We start from the raw sequence: 20,933 nt of genomic DNA, 5'->3' as shown, positions 1-20,933 counted from the left end.
CAGCACCTTGCCTGGGAGCCTTTGCTTTTCTGTTGGTTCTGGTCTGGCCTCAGCAGAAGGAACCTGCTCAGCCTGTGTCTAATTTAAGGCTTGCACACGGTACCTCATTCTCTTATGCCTTCCTCGCAGCCACAGAGATTCAAAATTTTATGCAGACACCTCAGGAAATCGAAGCCCGCCAATGTGTGTCCCAGCCAGACAGTGCTTCCTAGCTCAGCAGTGCTGGAGGCACAGCAGGTCTTCAAGCATCACATGCCAAGTGACTGACCGATCGAGGGACGCAGGGTATGCACCCAGAAATGGGAGAGAAAGAAAATGCAGGAGCAAGAGGGAAATGTAAGCCTGCCTCTTTTCTGCAGTGACGAATTCATCCTAGTTTGTGCCCTGAAGCATCACCAGGAACTGGCAGTGACTTGCACATGGTCCAGGCCCTCAAAGCATCTCTTCAGTTACACGGCAGAATGTGTTGCACAGGAGCCTTTCCAAATTACTATCTTCACGTGATGTCCTTGTATGTGTGCCCACAACAGATCCTTGATTCTGGACACAGAGAAGGACTCTGAGAGGGACAAGCGTGTGGATGACAAAAGCTCTTCCTTGTGAGAACCTGAATGCCTTTGAGCTGCCAGGTGTGTCATAAACACCCAACAGACCTGGCAAAGGCACTCTGGCTTCCAGAATGCACACCCATTTTGCAAGTACAAAATAAGACTTTGCCTTCTCGGTTGTGGCTTTATTTCTCTTGTGTGATGTATGAAGCTCCATTGTCTTTCATTCTAATTGAGATGGGCAGATGGGCCTGAACTACTGTTTAACTTCTGTAGTACTTCCTGTGGGGAAGCTATCCCTCTAAATTCAAGGGTTTTCTCTTGCTATTTGCTGCCCTTGGATCCTCTGCTGCAGGGAGTCCAGGCCAGGTAACAGCATGACAGCGAGAGCTGAGGCCACGGAGGGCATGAATGGAGCACAGTAGGGCTCAGCCTGACTGTGATAAGAGCCACCTGAGCAGAGTGGCAGTGACTGCGAATGCTGTTCACGGGGGAAGGGAAGAAGTAGGAAGTTCAGGCCTCCTTCTGCAGAAGAAGGAGACTCCCATGCATTTGCGCCGTGCAGTTGTCTTGCTGGACATTTCCCAGAAGCAGACCCTGAAAGGAGAACTTGAATACGTGAAGTTCCCTATGAGAGACAATCCAGGAGTCAGTGAGAGGGTGGTGGGAAAGTGACACCGTCAAAGAACAAGCCAACAAAGCTGAGTTCTAGGGTTAAACAAACCCCAGAGGGATCTATGAGAGCTGAGGGTCTTAGACATATGTGGTTGACAAATGAGGCTTTGGTGTCTGTATTTCATTCCGCTCCATAATGGTGGATGGAACCTCAGAAGGGATTCCACAGAATTTCCAGAAAGTTCAGAGAAAAGAGAGATAAGCAAAGATTCGAGTACAAGCGTGGAGAAGAGAACAAGAGGAGACACAGGCCTGGTGGTCCAGGGAAGGAGCAAAATCAGGCTGGATCTCATTCTTGTAGTATCTGCCATAGCTGCCAGATTTCTAGAAAGCAGATTCTCAGATTAAGCTGTAAGATAAAGGTCTAGCTGAAAACACAGACAAGTTCCCAGTCCACAGAGGAAAGATCTGAGCCAAAGTGGACGGTCAGCTCTGTGTGAGCCATCAACAGAATTAGACTAGAATTAGACTTGCTAATTCCTTCTGAGGAAGGTCAGCGGTGGCCCCAAAAGCAGTACCAATTAAGGAGTAACAGCAGGGGTGGAAAAACTGCAGAGCCCAAAACATTCTTCCAGAGGGGGAGTCTTTTTGCAGGGATCGTTCAGGGCCTTGGGCATGTGTGCTCAGCCATCTGACCACCAGGATACCATTTAATGTGGGGAAACTTAATCAGAGTACATAGTTTTGTCTGGGTTTTTCCTTTGCAAGAATACTTAATGGGAGAGAGAAGGAAATAACAGAGATGAGACCTTTAAATTTAAATTTTCAGTATGATTTTCCATCATATACTTAAGAAAATGGAATTCTTCCTGTTGTAAAGTTTTGTTTGTTTCCTCCACAAGCCATGATATAATAGAGAATATAAAACTTCCCACCAACTACTAAGTCAGCAGAAGATGAGCACTGAACAGTAATGGGAGAGTTGCTTCAGTTCGTGGTCCAGTTGCCACTGATCCACGAGACACTGTGAGCCAGGAGGCTCAGGACCAGTCTTGGCACAAATGTCTGTCTGCCTGCACAACAAAGACAGACGCCGACAGCAGAGAGCACAAGCTCAAGTGAGGAAATCAAAGCTCTCCGCAAAATCTTGGACTTCTTTTTTCCTGTAATAAACCAAAGCAATTTCTAACAATGAGGGAAATCCTTCTGTCACAGAGGCCTGTTAGAAGTGAGAGCGGCCTGCTCATGCTGTATCTGCCCTCCAGGATTCAGGGGAGCAATCAGGAATAAACCAAGCATGAATCAAAGTTCTGCCAATACCAGAACGTCTCACACGTCAACAGTATGTCTATAATGTGTAATAACAAATGAGTACGCAGAAGTTAGAACCAACAGCAATCTACACTGATTGACAGGGAGAGAGACTTAGTCTGCATATTGTTAGTTGAGAAAATAAAGGGTAAAAGATTTAACAGCATCACAGGCATTGCTTTAGTTTAAACTGTGCAATGCCTACCTCTAAAAGTCTGTAAAGAAGAAAGTGGTGTTATGATATTTATCTCTATGTGACAAGAGTGTGGTGATTTTTAAATCTATGACATTTTTAACAGTAAAAATATATGTCGTATATAATTGAAATAATTAAACATGGTCAACAAAGACATTTTAAAAGACTTCATCCTTCCTCCCTAGGTGCTGTGATGATTATTTGGAATCAAGGACATCAAGAAGCCAAAGATTCCTGAGCAGGAAAGAGTTAAAGATAAAAATTCTTGCAAAGTGAAAAAAAAATCCACTTTCCTCTGCAATGACATGTGCTGCCTCATGATAGCACAATTACTAGTCACAATCACATTTAATTGGTCCCAAAGACTATAGTCTGTTCAACCTTTGCCTCTGAGTGATATTAGCAGAGAGACGTAACCTGTGTGTGAATCTTCTGTCTTCTCAACTAGAACTCGTACAGGGATAATAGATTGGATTATTCTTCTATTATATGACATATTTTTACAGAGTCTAGAAACTACAAATAAAGAGAAATTTCAATAGGATCAGCATGATAAAATTAAAGCTATTAATAGGAAGAAAGTTCATCACAGTCAAACTTAAATATACTAAAAAGATCAACAGTATGTTAAATATTGACAAAATTGTATTGCAGGGCCATTGAATTTCTCTACGGAGATTTTGTTGGTGAGTAATTAGTACCGAAACATGCCAACCATTCTTAATCTCTGTGGATAGTGAAGAAAGAGGGTGTGTGACAGAAAGCAGATGGGTCCCCTAATTACTTGTCAATTACAGGAGGCACATTGGATACAAAAATCTGCAAGTCATCCATCCGTCCATTTTACAGCTGCATTTCTTATAATAAACACATACCCCGTTTCATCAGAGGAGCATTTCTGTAGCAACGGAAAAAATGAATACACATCTCTATGCAAAAAGAGGCCCACTGGATCCAGTGTCCCGGAGACCTGAGATGTGTGGGTGGGGCAGCAGGCACCAGGAGGAGGGCACAAGTGGAGAGTAGTGGGGGAACGGTGGGGGGTGGCTGCTTTCTCACACAAGTGAAACCAGACCCAGAAACCTATGCCTCCACATTGCAGAGGTGCAGAGAAGTTTATTACGTCCCATGTGCAGCTCACGATGCCATGCAGTTGGAGAGAGAGCTAAGCCAACCTCCACTGTGTAATTAATGTTTTGAATTAAAATTTTTGTTTTTATTGACATAACTATACATTCACATGCTGTCCCTGTAGCAAATAATACAGAGAGACCCTTGCACACTTTATCTTGTTTTCTCCAGCAGTGATGCTCTGCACTTCTATAGGACAAGGCCACAACCAGGACGTTGGCCCTGGTATTATTCATTTGTTCCTTGGTCAGTCTGATTCAGATTTCCCCAGTTTTATGAATGTGTGTGTGTGTGTGTGTGTGTCCCTGCACATATTTAATGCTTTAAAATTTCCCTGGGTAAATGAAAAAATGGAAACCAAGTCTTTGTAAATAGGGAAGGATGAAGGGGGTGAAGGAAGAGCAGGGGTATGGGGAAAAAAACAAGAACCAAGACATATCATGTAAAGGTACAAGATCCCAGTGATGGATGTAACTATATTGTTCACTTTAAATGTACCAATAAACTTAATGGGGAGAAAAATTCCACTGGGTGCAGCGGCACACACCTGTAATTCCAGATACTTCAGAGACTGATGCAGGAGGATTACAGGTTCAAGGCCAGCCTGGGCAACTTAGAAAGTCCTATCTCCAAGCAAAAACTTTTAAAAAGTGGTGATGTAGCTCAATGGTGGAGCACTTACCTAGCATGGGCAAGCCCTGGGTTCAACGCCCAGTATGACACATGATAGATAGATATATAGATAGATAGATAGATAGATAGATGCTTTATTTGGTGTTCTTTATTATCAAATAAATAATTAAACTGTTACATAATCTCAGAAGATCCCCCTGTTAGAATGGGGAAGTCTGGAGGTAGATGAAGGATAGAATGAATGTTCATCAAGTTGTGTACACAGGTAGACTGCCAACTATTTTCTGTCTGCCTTAAAAATTCACCCTACCTATAAGCATCCCACATTAACAAGATCTACAGAGTGCCGTATTTCTTACCTTCACTACCTGCCCAGTAGTCTCTTACACTCAAAAGCTCTGCGGAAAATCCAAAGTAAATGAAATTCTCTGCCTCTTACGTGTTTTGTTTCTGTCCCACGACAGGTTCAAGGCTGCCTGGCCTTGGGAAACTTATCTAAACTATCCAGGAATCACCTATGTCCAAAACACAGGGTTAGTGAGAACCTCTCCCCCACAGGATTGTGACAATAAGTTAAACTCTTCCAACAAAGCACTCACCAAGGAGCTTGGTGTATGTTAGGCACTAAATATTATCTTTCTATTTTATTAATGTACACACTCATATGCTTATGGTACACATTATCCTTAATAAATATAAGAACACTTTATTCTGAGGAGTAACCATTAAGTTCTTCTGTAGAGAAAGCAAATTTTGATGAACCTGAATAAACTATTTTGTCAGGTCTGGCAGTTTGGGACGGACACCTTGCTCACTGCAGGTCATTTGCACTGTGTGTGTTGAAAAATGAACAACGTGCCCATGCTGCACACCTCTCCTGTGAGGTGTGAACTGAATCTCTTTAACTTCCTCCAGGGTGGGTGAGAGGTACACAGATCAGAGCCCTCCTTGCAGACCCTGGCCTCTGAGACTATGCGGGCAGAATCAAGTGATGGGTAAGTTTGGTATTTTCTGCATGAAACCGCTGGACCTGTGGTGTGAAAAGGATCTGGAAATAATTCCCAAGAATAACAGGCAATGTGGAGTCTTTGGTTTGGATATCAATGTATTGGAATTTAGGGGCCATTCTATAATTTCCGAGGACAAATGGCACTTCGCTATAAACAACAGCCCCTAGTCCCGGATCCTTGGTGGGCGTGGTGCTTTGTGACACCATGCTCTCCTCTCCGAAGGTTTCTTGTTGATCATCCAGTGTCGAGTTCAGATTTAGAAAAGAATATGTTTGGTAAGAAAAATGCAAAGAAAAAAGCCCCCAAAACAGCATCCATTCCCAATGACAGCAGAATCCTAGACTCTGGTGCACTGACTGCTTTTCACTGTGTAGTGTCTTTGTGAAAGCCACCATTTCTTGATCCTGTTCTATATGCTGACCAGTGTTACGTGTTTTCAGTGCATGTGGAAAGGATAACACTGGCCTCGTTATACAAGTGGGAAAGGGAAATTCGCCATGTACATGAGGCCTGACCTTGGTGAGATGTGTGAGAACCCAATCTCTAGATTTCAGTGGCTGAAAATGACTTTGTGCTCACTTGCATCTACTCTAGGAAATCTCTGTGCTATATTCTATGCATGTCCTGGAGTCACACACACATCCCCCACTGTATTTTCATTATGTGGTGATGTAAAACTAGGAGACACCTGTTATTATCTAACAACAGGCACCAGGGTTGCCCCTAGGGAGAGAAATACACATACTGAAAAGGAAGGGTTTGGTGCAGGGTGGGACCCAATGCCTAGGAATCAGGTGCCACTGAGGACTTTGAAGACAAGTCTTGAGTCCCTTGAGACTCTAGACAAGAAACAAATGGGAATGATTAGAGAGGAAAACAGATTTGGGGCTGGGTCCCAAATGATAAGTTTGCCAGAAAATTCTTTGGGGAGAAAAAGTAGGTCCCTTCCTTGGCTCTGTGGTGTGTGAGGTAACAGCTGCTCTATGAAGCCACTTATGTTTGATGGAAATTGGGTCGAGTGTGAGTGGGAGGATGCTGCGACATCAGTGAAGGGGCTGAATTTGAAGTCTGGGTCAGTGTAAAGTATTGCAGGAATTCCAAAGGAGGAATCTGGAGCCTGAGGAGGAGGAGACCAAGAGGCCAGAGTGTCCTCTGTATCCCCAGAAAAACTGAAGACAACTTTAGCCCTCCATGAGCCATGGGATTTTATATATGTGGGTCGGGGGATCAAGGGCTCTTGTAACATCTTGTTTACATTTCTTTTCTCTCATTTACTCAGTTAGGTGCTTGAGCCCTAGCCTGAGCTTTCCGTCAGCAGTGACAACTCTGGGAAAGAGAGTTGGTGTGCTTACAAGGACTACTGTCACGAGCCAGCGACGCAGGGCACTGTCTTAGGTGCTCAAACCTGAAAGAGCATCGGGCGGAGATGGGGCAGGGAGAGAAAGAAGGACGCCAAGACAGGAGTCTGATCAAGGCGACGTTTATTGCAGGCAAGCATCAGACTTTTAAAGCAGAAAACCACAAACCTAAGAGGAGGGGACATGATAATACCATAACAATCTTATCTGACCTAAAACAAGCATTAGGAAACTTCTACAGAGTCAGGACATTATAAAACACCAGATGACTCAAAAAACTCGAAGGTTGTTAAGTTTGAGAAACTTCAGAGCAGCACAAAATGTCTTAGCAAGATAAGAAGAAATAGGCATAAACATAAACTATCGTGGGTAATAGTGACCTTGGCAATTATAAAGGCTGGGTAACAAAGATAAGGAACTACAGTCTTAGGAAATAGAAATTTAGTCACTAAAACAGAAACTTAACTCTAAAATGGTTCCACTTAGCTTAGGATGGCAGCACTCCTGCCAGCTCTCAGGCCAGCGCCCAATAGACTACCTAGGGGAGTGAGTCGCACCAGTCTCCACCTCCGCCTATGTCCTGCAGAGAGCACGCATTCTAGGCTTCTCAGACACTCAGCTTACACATTCTAGGAACTCAGTCCCTGAGAAGATCATACATTTTGAGTTGGTAAATTTGCTTTATGTCAACTGTATTAAATTCAGGCTAGAAGAGAAACACACAAACAGATAATATATGATTGTGTTTCCAAGTAGTGCTCTAGTTTATAGTTTTCTTCAAGACATTGCTTTCTCTTTAAAATACATATTTATTCATTTATTCTAGTCTCTGGTTAGATGATTGCCAAGGCCAAGGCCTTGCAAGAAAGAACATTACTGTGGGTGGAAAAAAAATCAATGGAGTTTTTTGAAATGCTTGTTAGTTATACAGATTGTGAACTTTCTAAATGAAGGATTACAATGTCACAGCAATAAAACTATCAATAGAAAAAGCACCTTCCTGTCTGTAATGGGAGAATGGTGAACCAAAGGGATGTAGACACTTTTTGATGTGAATCCATCAGTCACTGTAGAAGGAAATAAGAAGAAGTCTATGTTTTTATTAAAAGCACCTACAAAAAAAAAAATCTCACTGTGCTCCTGGTCTTGGACCGGGTTCTGATCCTTAATGTATTTCTATTACGTTTGGAGTTGAGAAACCTACATCAATGCTGGCAGCTCTCTCAGGGAAGCTTTGGTGTTCTGTGCACCTACAAACCCCTGGCTACCTTGTTCAACAAATCTATCACTACTCAGAACCAGTGGGAGCACCCCAAGGGAGACAGGGAAGAAAGAATCCATGCATTTCCTCTGTTGAGTCCACACACTCAAGAGTCAGACACAGCCTGTACGTGAAAGTGCAGGGCAGGGAAACTCTGAAGTTGGGTGCAGGGGTCGTTACCCAGCAGGGAACACTGGTTCCAGTTGAAGGTTGCAGTTCCCCAGCCCCCAGCTTTTCTCATTCTATGTGATCATAGGTCCCCACCACATGACAGCTTCCAATGCGTCAGTACAGATCAACTATACTCTTCTAAAAGCAGCGCTGTTTTGGTTTGGCACCTCTGGTAGTATTTCTGACCTCATCACTGCATACAAACTGGTCAAGGCACCTTCTGAAACTGTAAACCAGGGGCACTGTTAACTCAGGTTGCACTGCAGTTCCCAGGAGCTCACCAGCAGACACAGGCAGCCTTCTCTCTGTCAGCTGGAATCCCGCTGGTCCTGCAAGGGACACCTGTTCCACATAGACTCCTCAGGATGCCTCACCTCACAGACAGTGTAAACCAAGTCATACCGTATCTTTAACCAAGCACATCTTTACTTGCTTTGTGTTGTTGTCATCATTTTATTGTGTATGTATTTATCCTGTCGGGGCATATGTTTGTCTTATCTTCTTAATTAATAATGACATAGTATATCTTAAAAACACTGCCATCTGTATAGTGTGCAGTTCCAAAGCTACATCTCACTGGCTTCCGTTCCCATGAAATTTCATAAGCAAATATGTTATCTACACTCACGCCAATGAAAACCTCAGAAAATTCTTTTGGAGAAGCAAAATACAAAACAGGATAAATTACAATGCATCTGTGAAGAAACTCAGATGTATGCTTATAAACCTTCCCATGCCCTCAACATGAAAGACCATTCATCTGTTTCACTTCAAACGCTCTTGTTCACTTTAATATCATGCTTTGAGAAAGGAAGGCCTGTGGGGTTTGTGGAGGTTGGCTTTCATAATATCCAATTTCTCAGGCACCATGTGAAAAGTCACTGAATTGATTCACACTTACTTTTAGAGGGCAGAACCTGGAAAATCAGCAAAGGATTTTTTACATGTGCTAATTCACTAGAGATCAGCTGGCTCTCTTCAGAAAAGTCCAAATAAATACTCCAAGGTCTGAATCTTGAGAACTTTCCTCCAGGAGGTCCTTGCAGAAACATTATATTTTATAAACCCAAGGAGTGTCAGAATCTCCTTGGCAAGTCCAACAACACAAGGCTTTCCTCCTGCTTGTCGACTGGAACAGGTGTAAGTAGAGTTCAATGGTTCTATATTGGGAACATTTTGTTTTCAAGGGACAAGGATGTCATCTGTCTGCACCTGAATTTGTTATCATCTGAGACATTAATGACATCCACTCAAAAAAAAAAAGAAAAAGAAAGAAAGGACCATGACTTAGCATCACTAGCCAGGAAAATGACTAATCTTAGCTCAGATATGGTGTTAGCCATCTGTCAACAAGTTAAAAAAAAATGTATGTTACCTGTCTAATTCCAAACAAGGGGAAATTTTTACTGAAAGGATACTGTTTCATTCTTCATGTTAGCAGATTCTCTTTCAAGTCCATGTGCAAGTGAACTTGTAGACAAAAGACAAAGACAGCTTGTGCTGTGAAGGAGGGATCAAGGGGGTCCTGCCTTCAGTGGTGTATATTCTGCAGTTATGAAGGCAAAGGAAACAGGTCAGACATCACTGCAATCATTTCAACCCAGAAATGAAAAGAACCCAGTGCTCCCTGACTTTCATCCAGACCCAGGATCCATGCCATTCACCACCTAGTTCATCCTTATTCAATTACTTGGTAAATTCCAACTGTTAGAATTGGGCAGATCTTCTAGAGAAAGGAAAGTGATCATCATAAGCTTTTGAGCATTTACTCCTGTCAGGAAGTGTACCATCTACTTTCTATAAATTATTTTGTCCAATATTGTGATGGTTACTGTGATGCTCCTCACCAATTCAGGAAGAGAAGGAGCCCAGTCTTCCTAACCCACTAGCAGGGATCCTTACAGAAACAGCTACACACTCTGCTGTAACTGCATCACAGTTCAACTTCCCTGGGCCCAAGCCAACTGCTGTTCCTGAAAATATTCCCCAACAAGGTTACTGCATGAGAAGTGGAGTTTGGAAGTTTACATCTGACTCATCTAACCTAGAAGCATTGAAGTCAGAAGTGATCCAAGGCAGCAAACTCAGAAGGGAAATGTTAGGTGCCGGATTACTAGCAGGAGGCAGAATGAGGACTCCATCACTAGTGGTCAGTGGAGCGATGTGAACCCCTGACCTGCAGGTGCAGTGTCCGCATGAAGCTCGCCCCAGGGGCAGATAGGATGGGGCAGGACAGGAGTGCACTGGGAGTGTACCGTTCCCTTTATTTCACAAGGAAAGATTGATGATAGGGACTAGATTTTTTTTTCCTTGTTGAGTTTAATTGGTACATTTCAGGTACACGGTACAGTTACATTCATTATTGGGATCCTGTACCTTTACATGACAGGTCTTGATTCTCATTTTTTCCCCTTGTCCCTGCCCTTCCTTCACCCCTCCTCCCTTCCCCCTTTACAAACACTTCATTTCCATTTTTTCATTTTCTCATATTTTTTTCTTTCCCCTTATTACCTTTCCCTACCCTTCCCACTTTCCCTACACCTTTAGCCCTTTTCTCCCTATTTCACATTGTCCATTATATCATTAGGATCTTAGGGAAACAATTCCTTTCACAATAGCATCCAAAAAATGAAGTATCTAGGAATCAATCTAACAAAAGAAGCAAAAAGACCTCTACACTGAAAACTACAGCACTCTGAAAAAAGAGATCGAAGAGGATACCCTTCCCACTTTCCCTACACCTTTAGCCCTTTTCTCCCTATTTCACATTGTCCATTATATCATTAGGATCTTAGGGAAACAATTCCTTTCACAATAGCATCCAAAAAATGAAGTATCTAGGAATCAATCTAACAAAAGAAGCAAAAAGACCTCTACACTGAAAACTACAGCACTCTGAAAAAAGAGATCGAAGAGGAGGACATAAAAAATGACAAGATATCCCCTGCTCCAGGGTAGGAAGAATCAACATAGTGAAAATGGCCATACTTCCAAAACTGCTATACAGAGTCAATGCAATGCCAATTGAAATTCCAACACTATATTTCACAGAACTAAAAAAAAAGAATCCAAAAATTCATTTGGAACCATAAGGAACTAGATTTTAAAAGCTGTTAATGGGAACCATGGATGTACTGGAGGAAAACAATGAAAGAAAAAGGGAAGTGTGAAAAATAGAGAGACCTTTTTGGCGGCACAGAAAGGAACTCTCATCTCCTCACCCATGGTACAGAAAAGCAAAGGAGCTGGGGATTTAACTCAGTGGTTCGGTGGCCTGCCTTGTAAGTGCAAGGACCTAAGTTCAATCCCCGGTACCAAAAAAAGAAAAAAGAAAAAAGAAAGAAAAGCAAAGGATCAGGCACAGGACTTAATTATAAGAATGTCAGCTTTAGATGGCAAGGAAGTCCAGGTGGACACCTCTTACATGATACTCCAGCTAAAATAGTGCAGCAAAGATGAACACCTATCTTTAAAGTTATAAGGGATATGCAGTCCCTCCTAATATCTCCAGACACAAATCCACTCACTAGATCGATGAGCACCTGAGACTTGCTCTAATGAAGAACCTGCATGCACTACAAGAGCTGCAACTGGGCAATCGCTGGTCTGGTTTGTGGTGGCACGCTGTCATCCTGTAGAGCACATCTGGTGTTTTCAGGAGCCAGGCATAACCACTGCTTTCTGCACTGCTTGCGACAGGACAGATCGAAACTTGACAGTGTTGGCAATTCCTCTTTAAAAGATAAGACAGCCAAACATTATGAGGACGAATGGGAAGGCTGGCTTGCTTTGCTTTGCTTTGGCTTTTGGCTTTAATTATTATTACCCCACATACTTATGAATGTTTCTCCTGCTATGGGCAACATGAGGAGGAAGGTACAGAACTGTGGTTAGAGTTAGAGCTTCAGAATCAGACGGTTCAGGGTTTGATGCCCTGCTCAGGTTTCTAATTGCTAGTTTAATTACGTGGTTTATTTAACCTTTCTGAGCAAGTTTATTCTTCCTAAAGCAGTGATAAATTGGCTGCTTCCTAAGGTTGTCTGAGAATTGCTCAACAGAATGTATGGAAAGTGATTATCACACAGCAAACATTTCCACATAAAATCAACATAGTACCAGAATGTTTATGATTATGATTATTATCAGGGATTGTTTGAGTTTCTGTTGAGTAATGTATATAGAGCACTGAATGAATTTTAACTGTAGGTGTTGAGTGATTTGGAAAGCCCCACATGGATTTTAATTCTTTAAATAAGAGGGCTAAAAACCATGGCAACACAGTGTATTTCCCAACCAAAAATTGAAGCATATGAACTAATAAAGTATATTTTTCTAATTGTTAATATACCTACATGTGATAGCTTACCAAAAATTAGAATGAAAACAGATAGAGTTCTTAGTAATAATGTTTCTTCATAATCATGGATCTTATTGAATCTTTTTCTGTTCTATTTTGTTTTGAGACAGGGCCTTGCTTTGTAGTTCAGGCTGGCCTTGAACTCACTATGTCATCCAAGATGTCCTTGAACTCAGCGTGATCCTCCTGCCTCAACATCCCAAGGGCTAGGATTACAGGCATGCACCACTGTGCTCAGCTAGAATCATTATTTTTGAAAAGAATAAACTTACACAGTGGGTACAGGTTGGGTACAGAATATAAATCACTTTCTCTGGAGAACACGGTGTCTGGAAGGGAGGGACCAGTCTCTAGATTCAAAGGCCTTCAAGCTCTACTTCCTGTAAAATGCATTCCTCTGTCTCAAGCACAGAATCACTCTCTTCTTCCTGGACTTCCTATTCTTAACTAATGAATGCTTCATTTATCAACAGCACTGTTATTGTCTGGATCATCTGTTTCACTGGCTGTCAGAGAGATTTTCATGCCAGGACCTTATTTCCTATTTATTCTTTTCCAACTCTTGGTTACCACGCAACTGTTGTAAATTTTGATTCTTTTAAGATAACTTTCATCAGTGCTTCTGCACTGAGGGCAGTTGTTTGGGGGCAGTAGAGAGTGTTTTGTTTTGGCTAAGGACACTTGCATAACCTCCTGGTTATAGAAATGTTAAAGGATTCTGTCTCTGGCTGATTGGCATTCAAATCTGGCTTCCCCACTATTAAGCTGCTTAGCTTTGAGCAAGTCACCTCCCTATACCTCAATATATTTATCTGTAAACTTATAAAAAACAACCTAATAACACCTACCTTATAGGGGTACTATGAGGATCCAGTGTTGATCTATAGAGAGCACAGTACCTGGCATTTGGTATGCAGCATAACTTAGATTTTGATTTCTGGCTCATCTACATAGATCTGTTTTGCCTCTTTTAAACATTGTAAGGATTATTTTCATTTTTTTCTTGCTACTGTAAATAGTGCTGGAACAAACATTTCTGTGAATACGTGTTTTTCTTCACACATATCCAATTGGATGTATACATAAGACATTTTTTTTCTCACTATGCTTTAATTCATTACTAAAGTCTAAGAAAATTAAATTATTTATCACATATTCAAAATCCGAAACTATAAAAAAAGCTTAAAACCCGCATTGAATTGATCAGGATATGGAACAGGTTCTCAAAGGAAAGCTAAGCAGGTCTGCTGTCCGGCTTCCAGGCATTACTCTGTTACATGAGATTCTCCACTCAGCAATGCTCCTACCTGAGCTTGGAGACAACTTGCCAGCTACTGCCCAATCCCCAGTGCAGGGAGAATCCCAGTCACACTGAATACTTCTCTAAGCCCTGTTCCAAAATCCTCTGGATCTCCTCATCTCTTAAAATTAGTCATTCAGTAATTGTCTGCATTTCCTTTTTCTTGGACTGTTCTGCATTTCTCCAGTGAAGGTATATTTTGTCAGCATGTGGGTAATGGATCTGGATCTAAGGCTGACAAATGTGAACTCCAATCCAGAAGAGAACAAAAGATCAGCAGCTCTGAGGCAGCGCAGATTTCACAGGCTCACAGGCAAAGAGAGCTTCAAAAAGAGTCCAACAGGGACTCTCTGAGTTAATGTTCTCCGAACACATAATGTGAGTTTTTACAGACAGTGCAGAAGAAAGAACAGACGACTTTCTCTCTGCCTCTCAATCTTATAAAAGCCATATCCAGAGTGTCTTTTCTGTAACAATAAAAGCTGTAAGAGATCTGGCATATTAGTCAGATTTCAATGGCTAGGACAAAATACTTGACACCTGCAACTTAAAGGAGGGAATTTTTATTTTGGCGCACGGTTTCAGAGGTCGTGGGTCCTGGTTGGTTGGATCTCAGAGACATCACCATGGAAGGGTGTGGAAGAGGAAAGCTGCTCAATTTATGGCAGCCAGGAAAGCAGCCCAAGTTGGAAAGAGCCTAAGAGGAAGAGGCCAGAAACTGGATATAGTCCCCAAGAGCATGCTCCCGTGAGTCACTTCCTCTAACTAGACCTCACCTCCTAATAGTTCACTTCGCTATGAACTCAATAATACGTTAGCCCGTTGATGAGGTGACTGCCCTCACAATTCAAGTCAGGAATGCCTGAATACCATCAAGGTGGCAATAAACATTAACCAGCCCATCTGGCTCCCACAATGATTAAAATAGTTATATTCGTGTACTATATGAAGCACTCTCAGTTTTGAGCACCTGTCTATAAAGTGGATGGGATTATAATCGACGCTTTTAAGTTTCAGAAACTAAAGCACAGAATGGTTACGTGGCTCGCTTAAAGGAATACAGCTAGCTAAGTAGCAAAGTAAGACGAAACAGACTGTGCATTTTTATACAGGAACCAGGGCCTCATTAAAGCCTTTTAAGTTTCTGTAGGCTGAGTGGCCCCAAAAGACTACCAACATATGCTTGAAATGGGATACTGGCACTGGTAATAACAGACATGTGTAAGAATCTACCAAATTCCACACCCTGGAAATTCTGTATGATACCTACCCTGCAAGACAGGCCCTGTTTTTATTCACATTTAACAAAGGAAGTCTCAGATGGTTAACTCTCTTGTTCAGCGTCACACCGCCAGTAAGGAGCAGCACTGGGAACAGTGCCTAAGCCCTCAGAAGCCAGGGTTTTATCTATTTCCCTTAATTGTTTTAGATATAAATGTTGAGAAAAAAATAATCCTGGGTGTTAAGAGGTATTGGATAATTATCACCCAGCTCTCCTGCTCTGCTTTTAAAGTAAATTCTACTAGGACAAATGTCAGTAACACTGAGGTCTCCACGTGTGAGTTGAGCAGTGGTTTTTTATGAAACACTGGGTGGGCTGGAAAGCACTACTTCTCAGTCATGGTTCTTTCAGATCTGGAATAAGAAAGAGAAGTTCACTTTCACTGCTTTTATTCAGAATACTAGGAAATGTCTTAATGAGAGCAGTTAGGCAAAAGAAAGAAATAAAGGGCATACAAATTGGAAGGAGGAAGTCAAATCATCCATGTTTGTAGACCTAAATTCTCCATCAAAAAGTTTTGAGAACTGACAAAAGAATTTAATAAAGTTGCAGGATACAATTTAGCAAACAAAAACACTACCGTTTTTATGTATCATAGGGAACTTGCTGAAAAAGAAAAGAAAGCAGTTCCATTCACAATAGCTATGAAAAGAAAGAAAATATTTATGATAGATTTAACCAGATTTTTATGAAAATCAAAAAATATCAATGAAAGAAATATAGGACACAAAGAAATAGCAAAACATCCCATTGGAGTGTTCATGAGCTGGGAGAATTACCCTGGTTAGGACAGAATACAGATATAGAAGAAATGGAACTTTCAACTTGCTAGATGCCAGATGTGCAAAGTTCGTGTCCCTTGAAATTGAAGAATGAATTCCAAAGAACAAACAAGGTTAAGAATAGAAAAATTTTATTGAGAGATAGCTCCTGAGAGACAGGAGGGGTCCTAGAAGTGGGTGGCCACCGAGGCCCTTTGTCAGGGGTAATTTATACTGCAAAGTCACAATATTAGTACAATGTGGGTCAAACTATACTCACCCTATAGGATTATAAAAATAGTTGCTTAGCTAATATTACTCCAATAGGGAAGTGGGTCATGTTGCAAGGGTAAATGGAAAGAATGATGGCATTTTGGGGAAGGGATAGGCCCAGACGCTCTGGTCACCCACCTGGATGATGGATGCCTAGCAGGACTTCCTGGACAAGGTGGTGCTAAATATAGTATAATTCAAAGTACCTAATAGCCCGGACACTGCATCTTTGTTTTGAGGCCTGGCCTTCTTTGGAATTATTTTATCATTTTTTTTTGTTTGTTTGTTTTGTTTTTTTGAGACAGTGTCTCACTATGTAGTGAGACTGACCTGGAACTCACTATGTAGCTCAGGCTGGTCTCAAACTCACAGCAATCCTCCTGTCTCAGCCTCCCGAGTGCTGGGATTACAGGCGTGCGCCACCACGCCTGGCTGCAATCACAATTCTTTTTTTTTTTTTTTTCAGCTTTAATTGAGTTTATTGGTACATTTTAGGGATACAGTACAGTTACATTCATTATTGGGATCTTGTACCTCTACATGACAAGTCTTGATTCTCATTTTTTCCCCTTGTCCCTGCCCTCCCTTCACCCCCTCCTCCCCTCCCCATCTACAAACACTTTATTTTCATCTTTTCATTCTCTCACATTTTTTTCTTTTCCCTTTTTACTCTTCCCCTACCCATCCCACCTTCCCTACACCTTTAGCTCCTTTCTTCCCATTTCTAAATGTCAGTAATCTTATTAGAATCTTATGCATTGTTGCAGATTATTCACACCAGGGAAACTATTCGGTATTTACACATGTGTGACTTATTTATTTCACTTAGGAGTATATCTTCAATATGTATCCATTTTCCTATGAATGAATCTATTTTCTCGTTCTTTATGGCTGAGTAATATTCCATTTTATAGAAAAACCACAACTTCTTTATCCAGTTTCCAACGGATGGGCAAATAGGCTGTTTCCAAGATTTAGCTATTACAAACTGTGCCGCTATAAACATGGGTGCACATACTTCTCTGTGATATGATTCTTTTAGTTCTCTTGGAAAGATACCCAGCAGAGGGATGGCTGGGTCAAATGGAACCTCCAGTCCAAGCTCTTTGAGGTATCTCCATATTGATTTCCATAGTGGTTGCACTAGTCTGCACTCCCACCAACAATGGAGGAGGGTTCCTTTCTCCCCACAACCCCGCCAACATTTGTTATTGTGTGATTTCTTGATAGCAGCCATTCTTTGTGGGGTGAGGTGGAATCTCAGTGTTGTTTTCATCTGCATCTCTCGAATGACCAGTGATGTGGAACATTTTTTCATATATTTTCTTGCTGCTTTTACTTCTTTGTATGAGAAATGTCTGTTCATTTCGGATGCCCATTTTTGGATCGGGTCTTTATATTTGGGGGGACTGATTGTTTTGAGTTCTTTATATATCCTTGATAATAGTCCTTTGTCTGAGGTACAGCTGGTAAAAATTTTTTCCCACATTGTAGATTGTCTCTTAGTTCTGCTAATGGTTTCTTTTGAAGTACAGAAGCTTTTTAGTAAGATGAGATCCCAGTTGTTGATTCTTTCTGCTAGTTCCCGTGCTACTGAGGATTTGTTCATAAAGTCTTTTCCTATACCAATGTCTTCCAGAGTTCTGCCTAACTTACTTTCCAGCAAGTTTAATGTTTCTGTTTTAATATTTAGATCTTTAATCCATTTGGATTTTAATTTAGTGCATGGCGAAAGATAAGGGTCTAATTTTAATCTGTGACAGGTTGATATCCAGTTTTTCCAACACCATTTATTAAAGAGGCTATCTTTCCTCCACTGAGGATGGTGAGCTCCTTTGTCGAAGATGAGGTAGCTGAGTACATCTGCATTTGTTTTTGTGTCTTCCAGTCTGTTCCATTGATCCTCAGGCCTATTTCTTTGCCAGTACCATGCTGATTTTATCACAGTGGCTTTGTAGTATAGTTTCAAATTGGGAATTGTTACACCTGGTGCCATGTGACTGTTGCCTATAATGGCTTTTGCTATTCTAGGTCTCTTGTGGTTCCAAATGAATTTTTGGATTCTTTTTTCTAGTTCTGTGAAATATAGTGTTGGAATTTCAATTGGCATTGCATTGAATGTATATAGCAGTTTCGGTAGTATGGCCATTTTCACTATGTTGATTCTTCCTACCCAGGAGCAGGGGATATCTTTCCATTTTTTTATATCCTCTTCGATTTCTTTTTTCAGAGTGCTGTAGTTTTCAGTGTAGAGATCTTTTGTTTCTTTTGTTAGATTGATTCCTAGATACTTCATTTTTTTGGATGCTATTGTAAAAGGAATTTTTTCCCTTATTTCTCTTTCTGTCTGTCTGTTATTTGTGTATAGAAAGGCTATTGATTTTTGGGTATTCACCTTGTATCCAGATACTTTACTGAATCTGTCAATTAAGTCTAGAAGTTTTTTGGTGGAGTTTTTTGGATCTTCAATGTAGAGTATCATATCATCAGCAAATAATGATAGTTTAACTTCTTCCTTTCCTATCTTTATTGCTTTAATTTCTTTCTCTTGTCTAATTGCTGTGGCTAATGTTTCCAGAACTATATTGAAGAGAAGTGGCGATAGTGGGCATCCTTGTCTTGTTCCTGATTTTAACATGAAGGTTTTCAGTTTTTGGCCATTCAATATGATGTTGGCTGATGGTTTTTCATAAATAGCCTTTATTAAATTGAGGTATAGACCATCTATTCCAATTTTTTGCAGGGTTTTTATCATGAATGGGTGTTGAATTTTATCAAATGCTTTTTCTGCATCTATTGAGAGGATCATATGGTTTTTGTCCTTGACTTTGTTAATATAATGTATTACATTCACTGACTTTCGTATGTTGAACCACCCTTGCATCTCTGGAATAAATCCGACTTGGTCATGATGGATGATCTTCTTAATAATCCTCTGTATTCTGTTTGCTAGTATCTTATTAAGGATTTTTGCATCTATATTCATTAAGGAGATTGGTCTGTAGTTCTCCTTTTTGGTTGTATCTTTCTCTGGTTTGGGAATCAGAGTGATACTTGCTTCCAGGAATGAATTTGGAAGTATAGCTTCTCTTTCAATTTCATTGAAAAGTTTGAAGAGTAATGGTAGTAGTTCTTCTCTAAATGTCTTGTAAAATTCAGCAGTGAATCCATCAGGGCCTGGGCTTTTCTTTGTTGGTAAGTTTTTAATTACATTTTCAATTTCACTGATTGTGATTGGGGTGTTTAAAATGTTTTTATCTTCTTCGTTCAACTTTGGTAATTCATAAGTATCTAGAAATCTGTCCATTTCTTCTGTGTTTTCCATTTTATTAGAGTACAGGTTCTCAAAGTAGGTGTTCATGATCCTCTGGATTTCTTTCGGATCTGTTGTGACTTCGCCTTTTTCATTCCTAATTGCATGGATCTGAGCCTTTTCTTTCCTTTTTTTGATAAGATTAGCTAAGGGTTTGTCAATTTTATTTATTCTTTCAAAAAACCAGCTCTTTGTTTCATTTATTTTTTGTATCGTTTTCTTAATTTCAATTGCATTGATTTCTGCTCGGATCTTTATAATTTCCTCTCTTGTTCGAGCTTTGGGTTTTTCTTGCTCTTGTTTTTCTAGGAGTCTAAGTTTCATCGTTAAGTTGTTTATTTGAGCCCGCTCTGTTTTCCTAGTGTGGGCATTCAATGTTATGAATTTTCCACGTAGAACTGCTTTCATTGTGTCCCAAAGATTCCTGTATGTTGTATTGGCATTCTCATTTATTTGTAAAAACTGTCTAATTTCTTCTTTAATTTCCTCTGTAATCCATTGATTGTTTAGGAGAGTGTTGTTCAGTTTCCATGTGCTTGTGAAGTTTCTATAGTTTCTTGTGCTATTGATGTCTAGTTTGATTGCACTATGATCTGATAATAAACAGGGGATGACTTCAATTTTTTTGCATTTATTTAGACCTGTTTTGTGAGCCAGTATGTGGTCTATTTTGGAGAATGATCCATGTGCAGCCGAAAAGAATGTATATTCTGGTTTTTGGGGGTGGAATACTCTATAAACATCTATTAAGTCCATGTGTTCCAAAGCTTGGTTCAGTTCTATTATTTCATTGTTGATTTTCTGCCTAGTAGATCTGTCAATTTGTGATAGTGGGGTATTTAAATCCCCCACTACAATTGTATTAGTGCTTATTTGGTTTTTCATGTTACTTAATATTTGTTTTATATAGTTGGGGGCATTTATATTTGGTGCATATATGTTTATGATTGTCAGCTCTTCCTCTTGAATTGTTCCCTTTACAAGGATGTAGTGTCCTTCTTTGTCTCTCTTAATGAGTTTTGGTTTGAAATTTACTTTATCTGAGAATAAGATTGCTACCCCTGCTTTTTTCTGGACTCCTGACGCATGGAGAATTGTTTTCCATCCTTTCACTTTCAGTCTATGGACTTCCTTTTGCACTAGGTGTGTTTCTTGTATACAACATATTGTTGGATTTTGCTTCTTAATCCATTCTGCCAATCTGTTTCTCTTGATTGGTGAATTGAGGCCATTAACATTGATGGTTACAACTGATATATTTTGACTTATTCTTGTCATGTTTTTGTCCATTTGTTGACTCTTTTTACTTTTTCTCCCATCTCCTTTTAGTTTCTTGCCTTGCCTATTTGATTTGGTCTGTTGGGCCTCATGTTATTGTGAATTTCGTTGTCCTTTTCTAGGATATTGTTTAGA

General features: G+C 40.6%; 1 pseudogene; it reads left to right on the top strand.

Moving 5' to 3' along the window:
- The first annotated feature begins 959 nt into the window (after positions 1-959).
- The window catches only part of LOC104869438, a 91,736-nt pseudogene continuing 71,762 nt past the window's right edge, over positions 960-20,933 (top strand).

Source organism: Fukomys damarensis, unplaced genomic scaffold (genome assembly GCF_012274545.1).
Source record: "Fukomys damarensis isolate Sample0158 unplaced genomic scaffold, DMR_v1.0_HiC HiC_scaffold_8, whole genome shotgun sequence".
In the NCBI taxonomy this organism is placed as follows: Eukaryota; Metazoa; Chordata; class Mammalia; order Rodentia; family Bathyergidae; genus Fukomys; species Fukomys damarensis.
This window is presented reverse-complemented; position numbering and strand designations above follow the sequence as displayed.